This window comes from Triturus cristatus, chromosome 1_2 (genome assembly GCF_964204655.1).
Source record: "Triturus cristatus chromosome 1_2, aTriCri1.1, whole genome shotgun sequence".
Classification (NCBI taxonomy): domain Eukaryota; kingdom Metazoa; phylum Chordata; class Amphibia; order Caudata; family Salamandridae; genus Triturus; species Triturus cristatus.
This window is the reverse complement of record NC_140580.1, coordinates 1158708276-1158726510: the sequence shown is the minus strand read 5'-3', so window position 1 is coordinate 1158726510 and position 18235 is coordinate 1158708276. Positions and strand designations below refer to the sequence as shown.

The window sequence follows — 18235 nt, the reverse complement described above, 5'->3', positions numbered from 1 at the left end:
CAAATGTACCAGGACGTGCTAAGTTTCTGTGATTGGATAGCCCCCAGCCACAAGCCAGGCCCCCCCTCAGCACTGCCTCCTAATTAGGGGCCCCACCAGCAGTCATGAAGGCCAACAGGCATGGATTTGGACCCATCTCCCACTCGCCGATGATGAAAAGCAGTCTTCAGGCACTGCCCAGATGACCCCAAGTCCCCTCAGAATGGCACTCCTACAGCGACGACCCCAAAAGCCCAACTGTGGTGTGATTATCTTGTAGAGAGTTGGAAATCTCCCAAAAGTGAAAGTCAGCTATAGGTCAGCAGCTGGCTACAGCTCCTCCCATTATCCAGCGTGGGGCGTCGGCCCTCTCTGAGCACCGGGTCCAAACTCCTCTGTCCGGTCGGTCACTGCCTAAGGCCCATGGCCATGCAATGCGTCCGTACCTTAGTCCCACTCACCATAATTGGCACGACACCCCAGAGGACCAGCGTTCTGCCAAGGGGTTATTCACCCCTCTAAGGATCCTCCCCAAAGGGACTGCCCCTTTTCACTACACGCCCAAAGCACCAGAGGCCCAGCCGGAGACAGGCCACAGCAGGAACCGCAAGGCGCGGGAACCTAGCCAGAGGCCGCCCGGACAGATTCACCTCCACCACCAACAGCCCGTGCTGCCACCGAGAACTCCGCCCCAGCTTCACTAGGCCCCGCAGGCCATCTCGAGGCCCGCTCTGCTGCACTCCCGCTGCCCCAGTCTGCCCCAGTCTGCCTTGGCGGGATCTTCAAGGCGCTTGGCTACCACCGGACCATCCCTCTGTGCCCACAGACCCCCCCATGTAGAAGGGGAGGATTGCAGTTTCGTGTAGGCAGGATAATGTAGGATAGCTGAGAGGCTGTCGGGAGCTTGCTTAGAGCACATCCGCCATGATGGACTGCTAGGCCACGCCCCAGAGTGACGCTTGTTTTAATCATTTGTCCGCATCTCTGCAAGGTCTGAGAATGTCGCTCAATGTTGGGGACTTGGCAGGGCTACATGGGATGTACAATTTCAAATAAAGCCAGCACTTTGTGTTGAAGCACTAGCAGCTGTGGTTCGTGTTGAGGCTCAGATAGGTGAAGTGTTTTTTATTTTTTGTGAAGTATACTGCAAGGCTACGGCACCCTCTCGCTGCCTGTTGGGGCCAAATGTATGCTTTCCTAATAGTAAATTGTAGTTATTCGCTATTAAGAAATCGAAAACAGTGATGTACTACAGTGTGTTTAACACTTTTAGCGATTTCAAGTGGGTCTCAATTGACCTACCTCATTAATATTCATGAGGTAAGTCAAGATTTGCGATCCATTGGAAATCACTAAAAACACAGGGATGGTGGCCTGCTAGGGTCAGCAGACCACCATGTCTGCATTTGCTTTTACATAAAAGAACTTTCTTTTTAATACAGCCCATTTTCATTGAAGGAAAATGGGTTGTGTTTAAAAAACAACCATGAAAAGTTTTATTTTCATTTAGTTAAAGTAGACAGTGGACCACTGTCTGCTCTTAAAAAATGTTTTTGCAACCATTCACAACCCCTTCCAATTTGCGACAGGCTTACCACCTACTTGAAGAAGTTGGTAAAGGGCCAGATGTACGTAGTCTTGGGTATACAATTTCCAAATACCACATTCCTGAGACTTGCTAGTTGTCTACCTAGTAGGAAATCACAGACAGCTATGTACAACAGTGTGTTTTGCACTGTTTGCAATTCCCAGTGTGTTGCAACTGGCCTCCTCATTAATATTCATAAGGTAGGCCGCCATTGGGAATCGCTAAAAACACAGGGATGGTGGCCTGCTGAGCTCAGCAGGCCACCATGTCTGTGTTTGCTTTTTTAAATAAAGCTATGTTTTTTTTTTCATTTAATGTAGCCCATTTTCCTCAAAGGAAAACGGGATGAAGTTAAAAAAGGAAAATTAAAACTTTCTTTTTCATTTTTAAGAGTAGGTACTGTAGGAGAGTAGGATCTACTTCACATGGGTACCCCCACTTTTTGCTGGTGTCTCACTGTTTTTTTACCTTAGTCTGGCTGTGGCCCTGCTAATCAGGACCACAGCCTAGCTGCTTCCCCTCTAAAATGGTTTCCATGTACATTAGGTACATATCTAATTGGAATCTGGAGTGCCTTATAAGCCCCTAGTATATGGTATACTATGTACCTAGGGCATTGGTACCTCAGAGGCCTGCCAGGGGCTGAAGCATGTATTATGCAACCCCTGGGAAGCACTCCAAATTGGCACTACAGGTCTGCTACTGTAGCCTGGGTAAGGGTGTGCTTGCATCCCTTACAGTGGTATAGGCTACCTATATCCACATATATATACAGACACATATAAACCTATAAGTCACTCCTATGGCAGGCCTTGACAATCCTGAAGGCAGAGTGCTTGGTTTGTGTGAGAGGGTGCCCAAGCATGAGCTGAGCCCCTCTGCAGCTTTCGGAAATACTTCATTATGGCTGTTCTGTGATACAGCCATACCATGTACTCCTCTAGTGCATTATAATCTCGCAGCAAATGCTAACTTTGGAATGGCTGCCTCAAAACATCTTGTGTTTGGTGTCAAACGCTTTGGAATACTACCCCCCCTCCCCCTCCGGTTCTGGCGGCGGGGGTAGCATTCCACCCTTCTAGAGGGAGAGACATGCTCACACTGGTCAAACCCGGTAGGACTTTCCTGAGCCCTGGCATCACAAAATGGATGCCTCTGCCACAGACACGAGTCTGGCCTCCTGCTTCTGATCGAAACTCCGGCAGAGAAGGCCTGGACAATAGGTTTCCTGTCGAAGTGAGGTGTAACCACCTCCCCAGACAGGCAGATGTGTATTAGGGCTGGGCGGGAGCACTCTCTGGTGCTTTGAAGTCCTGCACTGGGGGCACATTTGGTGTCCCTGTGCATAGTCCAGTTCAAACCAGTTGCAGGGGCTACCTGCCCCTGCTCTGGCGTGAAACTGGACAAAGGAAATGGGTGTAACCACCCCTCTTTCCAAACCCACCCATAGGTGGGGCCTTAGAGTTAGTCCATCCCCTAAACTTAGTATAAGTATAGGAATCCAGTCCCTCGAACTGTAGATTACCCTGGACGAAACCCTGCAACATATATCCTGGACCTTTGACTTTCTATCACGACTAGAAGACAGAAGAAATCTCCCTTGGGGTCAAGGAGTGACTCCCCTGCTTGGCAAACACCAAAGAAGCAAGTGACCGGTCTGCATCGCTGAAGCTCCCGCCGGACGCCAAAGCCTTTGCATCACCAGAGGTGGATTTCCAGACTTCTTCGAGGCTACCCTGAGTCCACAGCAAAGCTGAGGCCCGTGGGTGACGTGGAACCGTGACTCCTGGGCAACGTGAACTTTTGCAGCAACACTATCTTCCTGGATGTCCTCGAAGTTGTGCTTTGGGCTCCGAGTAGCCCCAGCCTTGAGCACCTCCTGCACCGAAGATTGTTGGCCTCCACTCCACGAGTGATCCGTGGGCCAGCTTCAAGTGCGACCGCTCGAGGCTCCTTCGCGATCACTAGCCAGTTGGCTAGCAGGTCCCCACGAAGGTAACTCCTCTTCTATTTGGGCTTTCCTTATTGCTCCAGACGTGCCCTGACTTACACTTGCTGGGTGAGTCCCTCAGACCTTGCTGGTTTGCACCGCAGTCCTTTCTCTGAATTCCTGTGACTTGCCGTTGCCAAGGCTTGTTGGGTCCATTCTGGACACCAATACCGCAGCACTCGATAGACTTCATGGGCCAGCTCTAATTTGGCTCATGGACTTCGTCGACGCCTCCTGGACATCGTGGCTGAAGAGTCAAGACACCCATCAACTCACCTGAAGCACCCGACATCTGTGGGCATTGGTCCATCCTGCCCTCGGTCACTGGTAAGTGACCCAGACACTGTCCACTCTGCTTTGAGGTTCCTTCCATCCTAGATCCAGGCTTGGATCTCTTCGGACACTTCTCCTCTTCACGGCAGCAGCAGTTCTTTGCAGGCTCCCATTGAAATCGACGACGCGACCCGACACCAAAAGACACCTATGCACCCGGCTTCCCTGGGTGAGGTAACTTGAGTACTCTGGTGCTCCCGTGGGTGCTAGCCCTAGAACTTCTTAAGTCCAAAAGGGTTTGGTCCTGACTCTATTCTAAGTATCCCTAATCTTTAAATTTCCAACCGCGACATTGCCCATAGAAGCTAACGGGAACCCGTGGTTGTGTTTACACACTGAATACAGTCCCAGTGGGTCCCCTGTGTCACTACCTTGGGTGGTTACTTGGGGTCCCAGCGATTGTACAGGCTCTAGGCCTTGTGTCTATCCCAGTCGTGGTTCTTATACCACTTTTTAGGTCTCGGCTAGCGAAGGCTGCGCTTGCGCAGTCTCGCTTGCGAGAGATAATGACTTGGAGAAGAGGGGCTTGAACCCGCCCCTCTTCTCCCCTCTTCTCCATTGGCTGGCCTCTTGAATGCTGGCCAGTCATTGGAGAAGAGGTTCGTCACTCCGAACAGGCCCCGTCCTTTTCGGATTCGGGGGCGTGTTTTTTGCAACTTTTCTAATTATCTCCTCCAGCCAATGGCAAGAGGAGAACACGCCCCGAATCCGAAATCGCCGCTGCCTTTCTCCGAGGCATTTCTGCTTCGCCTCGGAGAAAGGCAGTGGTGTGCTTGTTTTCTGCCAGGGGACAGGAAGCCGAGCACACACAGCTGGTAATACACGGACAGTAAAGCAGGCGACATTTTTTGTACCCCTTAAAACCAGAAATACTTCAAAATTAACCGCCTCGCCCGCGCCACCCTGCTTTGCTTCTTAAGACCCACCATGTCACATTACATTCACGTCCCTCCCGGCTCCCCCGACGTGCCCAGGACGAACCTGACTGTAGATGAGCGCGGGTGCCGCGAAGGAGCGATGCGGCTGCTTAAGGAGCTGAGGCCACATTGGAAGCCGGAGGAAGTGACCACGCAGGTAAAAAAAAATACAAACTATTCGCCGCGGACTAAAACGCAGGGGGTGAACCAGCTGGATATTTCGAGTTGGGTTACGTGTAAACTGGAAGTCTTGGGCACAACCAGATTAGGGGCGCCACACCCATCCCCCAGCAACCGCAGAGAAGTGTCTACTTGGAGGCCCCACCGCTCGAGTTTGCAACACGCATGTATATGCAGCGACAGAGTATTTTTTTAAATCATTGTTTTTTTATTTTGTCAAAGGCAATTGTAGAATAATAATAATCTATCCTCCACCGTGGAAACGTTATCAATTTTAACCCGTTTTTGTAAAAAACATTTAGGCATTTATCCGGAAGCACCGTCTAGAGGGTACGTGTAAAAAAAAAACTGTAGAATGTAAGATTAAAAACGGATGCGGTTTCTAATAGTAATGACTCGGTGTAGCGGGCCGACTAGCAATGTTATGGGCGTGTGAGGCCAGTGAAAAGGAACTGTGCTTTCACTTCCGCCTTATTAACACGTTGGACGGTGACGTCTTCTTAAAGCCCCAGCCGTGTCTTGGTGTCGATCCCCGTTGTGTTGAAAAACGTTTGCTATGTTAGTTTAGCTCGTCAAGTTTACTGTGTATGAAGTGGCATGTTTTCAATGTATTACGTGTTAAATCACTTTTAAATCCCCGAACTCCGTCCCGATCGTGGGTGCTGGTAGCAATGTGAATGTAATGCATTTTGGTCCAGTAGCCTCAGCACCATATTGTTAGTTATTTTGCAACCATCCGATAAACGAAACGCTTTTATCTAACATAAAGAGTAACCACCCTACCTAATTGGACTCTTTTATGGGTACTGGACTAAGGATTTTGTCAAGTGTTGCCGCCAAATTGTACTTTTTGTTGTATTTTTTTTTATACCTGTAGCAATGCTTGATGCTGAAATGCAAAACCACAAGCAGATTCTTTGTGTTTTTTTTTTTTAATTCTGATGCCTAATAATCGTACATCGCTCCCCACAGACATGGCTGGCGCTAGGCACTTTAATTACCTGCTGATTTGCAGCAGAATGGTTCTCATGTTGTCCATTTAAGGATGTATGCCATAGATGCTGCAGTAAGCTATCTTACTGGATTGTCTTACTGGGGTAAGATACATTTTGTTTTATTTATTTGGGGCTGTTTTAAAGCGCGGGCTTATTTCCAAAAGAGACTCGAAGAAACGCCAGAACCACCTTATTTATTTATTTTATTTAAGCGTTTTATATAGTGCTGGCAAGACCCAAAAGTATCCGAGCTATTGGCATTGCTCATGACATTATTTTTGTTTATATTTTTTTAAAGCATGTAAAGAAACGGCATTATTATTTACAATGTCAATAGCTTAATCAGTGTGTGTGTAGGTGGCTCTGTGTGTGGGTGCAAATGCAATAGGTCTCGCATTTGAGAGTAATTAAGCTATTGCATTGTAAATAACAATGCCGTTTCTTTAAATGTTTTAATAACAAAAACATAAACAAAAATAATGTCATGAGCAATGCCAATAGCTCTAACTTTACCAATGCCGAGACCATTGCATTGTAAATGCTTGTTTGGCATATGGTTTGGTACGCCCCTAGGGCCCAAACGTGTATTTGTGCTATTACTGTTGATTGCTAACTTGTAAATTAAGTACTTCGAACTCCAGTCTCATAAAGAGACTAGAGTGGTGAGTTTTATCTTAAATACATATATTTTAAATATATACATGGTGTGGTTGTCCTTTCATATGGTCATTCAGGAGATTATAGACTGGTAAAACAAGCTGCTTTACATTCCTTCAAGACTTAGCCTGAAGGCTGCTCTCCATAGCTAACACTAGGATAGCTTTCAATAAAGGTTGTCTTTAACCAATTCACCATAAGGGGTTGTTTGGACTGATACAAGGTGCCCACCAGAACTACTGGACAGCATATATCAGGCCACCTTCTCACAGGTACATGCTGACATCACAGATTTACGTTTACATGTGTTTATTAGCAGTGTAAACATTCATGAAAAGCTTGAACAGTCACCCAGTATAGCAGGAGTAAGTGATTTCTTTCGAGAGGTGCCCCCAGTAAAGTCACCACGCATCCAATTCCAAACGAGGATGAGAATGCTGTGTTCTAAAGGTCCAAGAGGGGGCGGGGGAGGGTTAGGTTGAATGGGAAGCAAACAGTTAACAGTATCAATGTGTCCCATATGAGTCCCCTCTTCCCTCCTTCAGTATGGAGAGGCTCGCCCCAGCCCCACAAACACCATGGGATGAATAGACGCCCGCGGTGCTGGTGCATGGCAGGCACCCGTTGGAGAGCCCCCACCCATCCTTGGCCTCTTTCCAGGCTTTGCAGAAAGGCTCCTGCCAAAAGAATATAAACTGGGCCTTGTCGGTGACCTGGATAGCTTAGGACTGAAGGCTTGGGGAGTGAGGGCTAAAAATATGATACTTTGGTGCACATGCATCAACATCCCGAAAAGCGATTCCTTATTAGCGAGAAATAACGAATCGGTAATAAGGAATCGCTTTTCGGAATGCATGAACAGATTCGGTTATTTTCAGCGATTCCTTAAAAATCGCTATTAATTACCGATTCCACAATAGCGAGTACAGTAAACACCGATTAGCAATTTGCGAGTTCGGTATTACCGAAATCGGTATTAGCGAATTCGGTAATAGCGAATTCTCAAAAAACGTGTCGCTCCGGGAGCGGACTGATGACATTACTACCAGGAAGTCAAGCTGCCCCACCCACATTCACTGGCCTGAGGAGCTCACAGGAGGAGGCACAGGACACATGCTGAGGCAACTGATTCCTCAGAAACCATCCACCCTACCCTCATCCACGATGGACAAGGATGCACCAGGCACTGCAGAAACTGCCAGGAAGAGAAAGTTCTCTGACAGGGAACTGGAGCACTTGATTGAGGGGGTGAGCAGCAAGCATGGCAAGCTGTTCGGTAAGCTGTCCCTCAAGATGCCTGTTGGACTTGGCCCTTTTTCCCTGATTTTTTTCGTTTTCGTAGTGTTAAGGTGCAGGTGCTTACTTCTCCCAAGATGGCTGCCACAGACCCCTGCTACTGCAGGGTGGTCGTTTTTCATAGTAGCTCCCTAGCTGCCAGGAGCTGGCTGGGACCCACAACAACGTTGCGACACCAGCCCGCCTTTTTGTCCCATAGGTAGAGTGGGGAAGCTCCTGGAAGATGCTGGAACCTTCTAGAAGGGAGGTGGGGTTTTACTTTTGCCGCCTTGGCTAGAGGTCACCTGACCTAGGGCTACTTAAGAGTGGGAGGGAAACTTTTGTGGTGAGTTGGCCATTGGGGTGAAGCAGAGCTGGAAGAATCCACCAGGAGTGTAGGCGGTAGGGCCTAGCCAGGGACTTATGCCTCTGAGAGTGACAGGATTTAGGTACTGCCTCTTAAGTGAGTGAGGTGCCCTGTGAATCCCACTGATCTTGCCCAGTAGTAGGAGGACCCAGAGACTCTCTGCCAACCTGACTAGGAAGGACCTAGTCGCCCTCTCCATCCCTACCCCTGTAACAGAACCCCTTAAGGGCGCCAGATACATCTGCGCCAAAAGACTTCATCTGTCAACTGAGAACTGAAACCTAACTTTAAGAACTGAGACTGCATGACAAGAGCGAGCTGTAAGCCTTGAATGCCAGAGCTGAGACTGCGTGTCCAAGCTACCCTATTGAACGAAATACTAAGCCGATTGCCAAGTCACCGGGGATCGACCAGGTACTAGCGCTGTGACCCCCGCGCTCCCTGCCCTGGTCTGGGACCCCCGGCAGCATGCTCCGCTGAGCACTTTACCCCCATCCTTAATTTGAGCCCCCCCTGCGACGACGAAGCCAGCGCGCTCACCGCCGCGGCCTGGAGGCCTGGAGGAGTGCCCTGCTGTGTCGCGAGGCCCAGGCGAAGTCCGGGGCCCCGTCGCTGCCGTCGCAGCCGTGTGAGGAGGTGCGCAAGGTCGGGGCCGAGTTCCCCCAACTTCGTGAGGACGGACGCCTGCTGACGCCGAGACGGAGGTAAGCCCGGAGGCCGAGATCCCCCCTGGTGCGCCCCCTGCTGGTCTGGAAACCACACCGCACTTGGCCCGGGTTGTCCCCTCCGTGGGAGTCCCCTCCCCTGCCTGCGCGACAGAGAGACCCCGCCGAGGGATCCTGTCCGTGTCCCCCCTTCTGTAATACTGAGCGCGGTGCTCTGTGAACTGCCCCGGAGCATAGGGACCCGCTCCTCAAGTCCGGTCACCCTCCCCGCTGGAAGCCGCCCCAAAGAACTGACTGACATTACCCTCGTGTGGCGCTTCACGCCACCGACCCTGCTTCCCCAGCCGGAGAGACCGGGACTGCGAGTAACCCACTGTGTTATGTGCTCTGCTCGAACGTAAATTACATGCCAAGGGATGCGAGTAGCGCACTGTGTTATATGCTCTGCTCGAAAGTAATTACCTGCCAAGGAATACGAGTAGCGCACTGAGTTATATGTTCTGCTCGAAAGTAATTACATGCCAAGGAATGCGAGTAGCGCACTGTGTTATAGGCTCTGCTCGAAAGTAATTACATGCCCAGGAACGCGAGTAGCGCACTGTGTTATATGCTCTGCTTGACCGTAGTTACATGCCCGGGAATGCGAGTAGCGCATTGTGTTCTATGCTCTGCTCGAAGGTAATGATATGCAACTGATTACGAGTAACGCGTTGTGATAACTATTCTACGCAAACGTTTCCACATGCAACTGATTGCGCGTAGCGCTGTGTTTTATATGCCTTGCTTCACAGTACTAGGGGCCAGTGGTCACGAAGAGCGCTCAGTTCGACAGGCGCCATGTTGATGAACCCAATGTTTCCCCTTACAAGTATTACGCTGTGTTAGACGGCCTGTTCAGGGACTGACTTTACATAAGCGCGCACAGCGCTAGAATCTCCCGCATTTAACCAGCGGGCGTGGGTACATGAACGAGGTTAGGCACTGCATAGATATCACCAAGAGTGTCGCATGTACTGAACGATGGTATTATGATTCATGTATTACCTTGTTATTTCCTGAACTGCAACTGACCAGCTATACTTGGATAAACTTGAAGTATTTGCATAATTTAAACGGTGTGGCGTCCCTTATTGTGTGTGACTCTAGTCCATGAGAAGCGTGTGGTGTATGGTTGCTTAACACATAGCCCTCTGGTTGCCCGACCGGCTCGCGCCACGTTACCGCCCTTAGGGCCTGGTGAACCCAGGTTCCTACATTGTTGGCCAGCGGTGGGATCCTTGGGACTTGTGACCATACAGCACCCTTCCGTGAAGCGAAGGGCGCCACAATTAAACGCCTATCCTACATTTTTGTTCCAGGGCTCGACAACCATTGTTTGCTGGATTATTGGTTCCACTGTCCAGGTAGAGAGTGCAAGAAGCCTGGTTAGCTTTTAACTGTTGCCTACACCCTAGGATTTTTCTCCTTAGAGTCTAGGTCCCCACCTGCCAGAATGGAATCCCGGTTAGCTGACCTCGAGGGGTACACAGTGAAGCAACTAAGGGAGTTCGCGCAGGAGTTGGGGGTGCCTGGGATGCGGAGGGCCAAAGGGCCGGAACTCCGTACCGCCATTAGGGCATGGGTAGAAGCCCACCCAGAAGGGAGAGGGGATGAGGGACAGGAGGCGCCAGATGCACCTCAGGAGGAGAGCGCCCAAGAAGTCCTAGACATCGTAAACACAGAGGAGTCTGAAAATGTGCCCCCGGGGAGACGTTCTGGGGCCAGTAGTAGGACAGGGTCTAGTAGGAGCGCGTCTCCAAAGGAGTATGAGGACAGAAGGGAAGAGAGGCAATTAAGATGGGAACTAGCCAGATTGGAACAAGAAAGGGAGAATAAGAAATGGGCAATGGAGGAGAAGAGGATGGCGCACGAGCTTCGGCATGGGTGACCAACACAAAAGGATATATGCATACATGCCAACATTTTGAAAAGGGAAAGTCAGAGATAAAAAATATATTTCTCCCATTAACTTCTGTTGCGGCGTGCATCGGATCTATTGGCATGTATATTTGCATTTCTGTATATCAGAAATACAAATGTGCATTTTTCCCTTATCTGTCAGGAACACAGAGAAATCTCTATGGCAGGCAGAGGGCGCGTGGCATAAGTGTTGAGCGCTTGCCTGCAGGAGTAGGTTCCTGGCAGTACATACACCGAGTCACAGAGACCAGTCCCTGCAGTCTGAAGCCCGCCGAGGAATCGTGTTCCTGCGTGCAGGAAGCGGAGGCGGGAGACTAGCCTTGAAATCGGTTGTCTCCCGCCTGAATCGGGAGGGTTGGCATGTACGTGTAGTATATGCTAGATCGGGGTAGTGACCTGCATGTGCTGCTGCCAGCAACAAAAAGCGCAAATTATAAAGGATAGGAAGAGGAGATGGTACAATGTCACGCACAGCTGGGGTGCTAATATATTGGCAGACAAACACGCCAACGGCCCGATGACACCTGCACAGTAACACCTCAACACAGCAGACACTCTCAAAGTCCATTTGAAGAGATCAAAGAACTGAACTGACAAAGATTTACAGATGAGATGGCTGAAAAAGAGACAACAGTTTGTAGCCAAGGAAAAAATACTGCCAAAGCTACTTGGAAGCAGTCACAAAAAAGACAGGTAGTATCTTAAAGCAAAAAAACAAAACAAGAGGGACTTACAGCAGTAGACTGTGTGTGGTTTACACCGCCATGGAAAGGAAATGAGGCAGCCTGGATTAGGAAGTTTGGGGGGGCTGGTGCTTCACTTACAAATAAAAGCTAAAGAGATGCCAGAGATTTACATTTAAAACAATTGGAGTCACCTGCCCTTATCTGAGAAGACACCTGGCAAAGTGTGAAGGGGCCAGAACCCATATTTAGCCCAAGAATAATGACCAAAGTGTGTCTGTGCTCAAGGAAAACCATCCGATCTTGGTTAAAGTGATAACAATGCAAGTCCATTCCCATCATTCCCAAGTCACTCCATTCACTCCGCAGGAACCTGACCGAACACTTGGGTCTGCCAACCTCTAGTGCTAGATCCGCCTCCTCGAAGCCTACTGACATAGGCTCTGTGTTTGGCAGATGAGTCCATGTGCAGTGATGTACTCTACGGAAAGGCGCCTCACTCCTCAGCATCCCCCGGTACCTCAGATCCCTTCTGTACACACCCTGGTTCTCCTCCCATTCCACCGGAGGCCAGTTCTAACTGGGCTCCTGAAGCAGCCGTCTCCCCAGCCCTGGAGGCTAGCGGTAGGCTGCTCCACTCCTTGTGATGCCCGTGCCACCCCAGCATGCCTGGCAACGCTGAGAACCTCCATGGGGAGTGGTTTGGGAAGGAAGATGAGGAAGACGAGGAAGAGGAAGAGTAAAAGATGGGACGAGGAAGACGAGGAAGACGAGGAAGAGGAAGAGTAAAAGATACAATGGATGCGAGTGAGACTGACTTGGCAAAGCAGGATGACGTGGCCTACGTGGAAGTGATGGAGCAGATGCACCGGGCCAGCTTGCATCTTTCAAGAGGCAGCTGCAACCACTGCAGGAGGGGACTTTGCAGGTGTACCAAAAAAGAATGAAAGAACTGGAACAAGATAAGTAATGCAGAGCTCTTCCTGCACCTGGAAACAGAGCAAGTGGAAAGAAACCACATCAAAGAGAAGAAGGCTGCCTTGAAAGAGTGTGAAGATAAGAAAATTGAGCTGAAAGAATCTTTGATTATAGAGTTAGAAGTGAGGAAGATGACTGAACATGAGGAACTCACTCTGGAGCTGAGCGGAGGCTCAGTGCAAGTGAAACCTATTATGACTCTGAAGCTTTAGAGGAGGCCAAAGGACCCTGTCCCTGTGACAGACCTGAAGAGGAGGAGGCAGGATGCTGCCCAGTTACATGTCCTTCTCGCAGATGAGGAAGCAATGGAAGGCCTGCGGACATCAAACACGAAGTCTGCCTTCTTTATCACTTCGGCGTCATTTCTATCAGCTTTCAAGGGGGCAAGTCCCTGAAAAGACCAGTGTCTCCTTCCCCATCCACCGCGCCGTGTCACCGGTACACCGCTGTGAAGCTGGAATAGAGGATGGAAAACTCTACTATGGTCAAAGATGGTACAGCTACAGCCAAGCACTTCACCTGGAGTCAAAACAAAACGAAGATTAGTCGTGTAATCAGTTCAGTCGGTACAAACCGAATATGGGTACCGAAAACCAGTGATAGTCCCAAGATGAGAATCTATCTAGGGCAGCTCCAGCGGGGATCTGCCTCAGATCGGGATCAAGACCTTCTGTCCAGCCAAGAGCCTTCTTGAGCCACTGAAGTCCTGCGAGGGACAGCATCAGGACCACCGACTTACAAAGGGGGCTGCACCAGAGCAAACTGAACGGGTGTTACCTGCGCTCGGCTGCTGGCAGCATGCTGAGTCTTTTGATTCTCAACACAAGCCTCCTCCTGTGTTGTAGGGTCCGCCCGCCATGGATGTTTCCTTATTTCCGTTTGGTCTCCAGGGCAGCAGAGAAAATCACTTATTAGTACCTCGAGGTTCAAATGAGAGCCATATCGGACCTATACAAGGCGGACCTCTTGTGAGGTGTATGTGGACGCTGTAACCCCGCAAGGGATGTAAATACAGGAACTGGCGTCTGCCATTACAAGGAAGCATTATGATTAGGGCTCCCGCTTTTATGGTATTTATTTTTTGGCCATTTCCGTCTGTATTTATCCATATTTATTTCTGGGCTATTTTATCTGTATTTTTCCATATTTATTTTATGTTTTGCATGTAAATGAAGTTGTAAAACTGTACATTTTCATATCCATTAAACTGATAGACGCGCAGTCATACTTTGACGTCTGTCATGTTTCAGCTATTTAAGCTGCCAAGTATCACATAACAATACATCCCCTGGTAAATACTAGCGTTATACCATAAATGTATGTTGACATATGCCGCTACTGAAAGAAATGTCATCCTGTTTTTCATTTCCCAGGCTGTCCATCTGCTCAGCTGCTGGCCTATAATTCATGCAAGACAGCACGGAGAGTCACTCAAAGGAAGCACAATATTCAGTATTTATCCACTTTTAACAATAAATGCAGACAGGAAACCCATTGGGCCCGATTCACAGAACTAACTTAAGACAAAATCCTAAACTTACTACCAATTTGTTATTCACAGAAGGCACTTACTCATTTCGGTATTCACAGAAGGCACTTACTCATTTTGGTATTCACAGAAGTTAGGAGTCCTAACTTTAGGACTCCTAAATGCCTTCTGCGAATACCGAAACCCTTAAAATTAGGATTTTTCTCAGTTTGGTAGTAGTAAAGTTAGGACTCCTAACTTTAGGACTCCTAAATGCCTTCTGCGAATACTGAAAGCCTTAAAATTAGGATTTTTCTCAGTTTGGTAGTAGTAAAGTTAGGAGTCCTAACTTTAGGACTCCTAAACTGAGAAAAATCCTAATTTTAAGACTTTCGGTATTCACAGAAGGCATTTAGGAGTCCTAAAGTTAGGATTCCTAACTTCTGTGAATACCGAAGTGAGTAAGTGTCTTCTGTGAATACCAAAATGAGTAAGTGCCTTCTGTGAATACGAAAATGGTAGTAAGTTTAGGATTTTGTCTTAAGTTAGTTCTGTGAATCTGGCCCATTGTTTTCTGTCTGAATGTGAAAACCCGTAAAAACAGAAAATAGGAAGCCTTCGTTATGATCTGGCACATGCCATGAATGAATGGTTTGCCACCTTCCACGTATAGCCATTGTTTCGTTGTGTGTATGTTTGTGTGTATTTTACGCAGTGGGAGATGTTTTCAGACTCCTCCTGCACTGTATATAAACATTATTTGAAAGTGGTCAATCAGTACAAGTTCAAGTCAGAGTCAATCTATGAGGTTTGCGATTATTAGTCGTGGGAGGAGGCACACATCATACTTGCCCAGGTTGCCCCATTGTCATTCTGCACATGACAATGAGTAGGGGTGGGCGGAATTTGCGAAATTAACTTTCGCAAATTATCGCGAAAATGTTTAAAATTATCGCAAACAAGCGGAAATATCGCGAAGATGCAGAAGTTTTTTTCCGGCATGTTCGTGAGATTTTCTGCATGGTTGCGGGTCGCCAACTTACCCATGTGGTTGCTTGCGGGCGCGGCCATCTTGTTTTGAGTTGTCTCGCGGTGCATGATCGCGAGAAGAAAGACGTGATCGCGCGACGCATGACGTCACTGCGGGCGCGAACTGTCACGAGACAGCGCAAATGGCTAAAAACAATACAACATCTCATGGAGAACGCGACCGGATCAAGAAAACTTGTCGGCGAACGCAGGGATTCAGGTAAGGCGATCGCGCGAGTGCGAGAATGTATTAATTTACAGCGCGAGCAAGAAACAAATTATCGCCAAGCTGCGGAAACCGGAAATTTTGACATTTTCGCGCTCTCCGCGGAACGCGAAAATGTCAAATTATCGCAATTTCCGGGAGCGGAACGAAATTTTCGCCCAGGCCTAACAATGAGCCGACTGGCTCTGTGCACATCAACCCCAAGGTTGTAGCAGCCTTTTGGGTTGTGTACCAGCAGCCAAGCCAACCCAAGGAAGGCGCCCAGTTTATCCAAAGTAATACAAAAAAATCATCCCGGCCCGTCAGTCAACTGTGGATTCTCCACCATTCCTGTCCGAGCCGAGCCCCTTCCCAGGGCCTTGCGGCACGTACAACTTGCAGGCAGGACTACTGTCCGTCATCACTTTGCAGGACACTTTGCGCACACAGGAATATCGTAAGACAGTTGTTGGGTATCGAGGGATATTAGTTTCATTCCATAACTTCATCCCTTTTTAAAGACATAGCGAGGCTGGCTGGCTAAGGTGCTGAGCATGTGTGATGGACATGACAAACTATATTTGAGTTCCAATCCCTTTATCATCTCCTGGAGTGAGCTTTCACTACTCGCTGCTGCCACCTCGAGAGAGACAAGTTCCTGAAAGGAATACCTCTCTCCAAATGCAATTGTAAACAACAATATCTACCACAGACGATGCCAATGAACCACCTTCTCCCTCTGACTCAAAGTAAAGATCTCACAACAAACGTACCTCTGCTTTTTCCTATTACATAAAAATACTGTGGCACTGTCGAGTAAAGGCAGCAACAAGAAAAAGATGTCAGAGGATGCGAAGCAGTTTTGAGCCGGAAGAAAGTTTTTTTTTAAAAACAGAGGAACAACCACAGCCTTTTTATTTTTTTGCATTGGTCGGGACTGATGCCGAGGCTAGCCGTATATCGCAAAGGCATGTCAGGGCAGGAGTTCTGATCTCAGATCCCTGGCCAGGACATGTGTAGGAACGGTTTCCACTGGAAGGGGGATTGAATAGAAAAGTCAAGAAGAGTCATAGATTACACAGAGAGGAGGCTGAAATTCAGCAGACACATTGAGGATGGTTAAATACCACAGCCCTTGGTGAAGGATGACACATGCATCTCAAAACTAAGACAATTTAAAAACTGTTTTACTTGTGAAATGAATAGATTGGGAATTCAAACTTTGGCAGAAGTCTCAATGGGCTGCACTGGTTCCAAGAATCTTTACATCTTCTACAGCATCTTGTGTCTGATTCTGCACGCTTACAACCACTTCTGCCTCCCTGCTCTACTTTTCCCCTCCTCTCTTGCCCAACCTATTACCAACGTTTACAGGATCAGACTCTCTTGTATTCACTTCACTCCTGCATGATCTCCTCTTCACCGGTCAGCTCTCCCCAAGCTTCTTGGCTTCTCTCTCTGATTCCGCCACTCTGGCAGTCATCTTTCCCCTCAATGCTCTACACGTTACCTCTCAGCTTCCTCTCAGCCTCTCACTGTCTCTTGTTGTTTCTGTGCCTCTTGCATAAACATCTCCCTTCCCTACCCAATTCTTCAACTCACAACTTTCCACCCAGCCTTGTATCTGGGTCTGTCATCCTAAATCAACCTCTCCCTTTTCCTTGTCCCCTTTCCTTTTTATCTTCTCTTCTAGTTCTAGCCCAGTTACATAACCCTTTTCCCTTCCTCCTTCGCTCTCGCCTCTCACCTCTTCTGGATGATTTTGCATCTCTTACATTGACATCTACCTCCTTGATCTACTCTTCATCTCTCACCAAAGCTTTTCCTTTCTCTGGCTGTTTCTTCCCACCTTTTCCATCCTCTCTCCTTCCCCAACTAATCTCTTACGTCTCTTGGTGGTTCTGCTCTCTTCCATCCACAGCTCACACCCCTCTCTCTCTCTCTCTCTCTCTCTCTCACTCTCTCACTCTCTCTCTCTCTCTCTCTCTCCACTCTGCCTATGGCAGAACCAGAATCTCCTATAGCCATGCCTCTTATCCTTGCACTACCGTTCACCTCTTATTTCTCCCTCAGTCTCTTACCTTTGTCCCTAGTTCTGCCCCATTTCACCCAACTCTCCATTTCAATCCTTCCAAAGCCCCTCATCTATTCTCCCTGATTCTGCCCCTCTTATGCCCACCTTCCCCTCCATGCTCTACTTTTCTTCTCATCTCTCCCCTGCCTCTAACCTTATGTTGCGGATGCTGCCTCTCTTGCATCCATCTCTCTTCTAGCTTTATCTCTTCTCTTTCTGGTTCTGTTCCTCTTTTATTCACCTCTCCCATCCATGCTCTTTACTTCACCTCCTCTCTCTGCCTGTCTCTTACCTTTCTCACTGATTCTGTCCTTCTACACCCATCTCTCACCTTTCCAACTGTCCTCCCCACTTAAGTTCTCCAGCTGGTTCTACCTGTCTTACATCTTCCATCCATGTACTCCCCTTAACCTCTCATCTCTCCCTCCAGCCTCCTAACATTTTTTGCTGGTTTGTCCTCTTTATATCCACCTCTCCCCTTTTACACCCATGTCTCTTACCTTGTCTCTGCTTCTCATACGCCCACCTCAGCCTTTCATAGTCCAAACTAATACTCATCTCTCCCATGGACTCTTACCTGTCTCACTGATTCTGCCCCTTTTACATCCATCCCTCACCTCCCTGCAGTCCTTGTAACTTCTCATCTCTCCCCGGCCTCTTTCTCTAGCTGGTTCTATTCCTCTAACATCTACCTCTCCCTACCTCAGCCTCTTACGTGCCCTCGGTGGTCCTGCCCACTCGCATCCAACCTCACCATTCTCTCTCCTCGTCATATAAGTTCACCTTATGATTCTGTCTTTTCTGTTTATCTATTCTATCCATGCACTACTTTTGCCTTTCAGTTTACTTTCAGACCCAGCTCCAGCACAGAAACTGCCCTCATAACCGCTACG

General features: G+C 48.5%; 1 protein-coding gene and 1 pseudogene across 1 annotated transcript in view; one reads left to right on the top strand and one right to left on the bottom strand.

The window, feature by feature from the left end:
• The window catches only part of FIBCD1 (fibrinogen C domain containing 1), an 820840-nt gene that overhangs the window by 413203 nt on the left and 389402 nt on the right, over positions 1 to 18235 (bottom strand). The gene's annotated exons all lie outside the window — the stretch shown is intronic.
• Positions 12335 to 13260, top strand: LOC146868917 (sin3 histone deacetylase corepressor complex component SDS3 pseudogene; annotated as a pseudogene).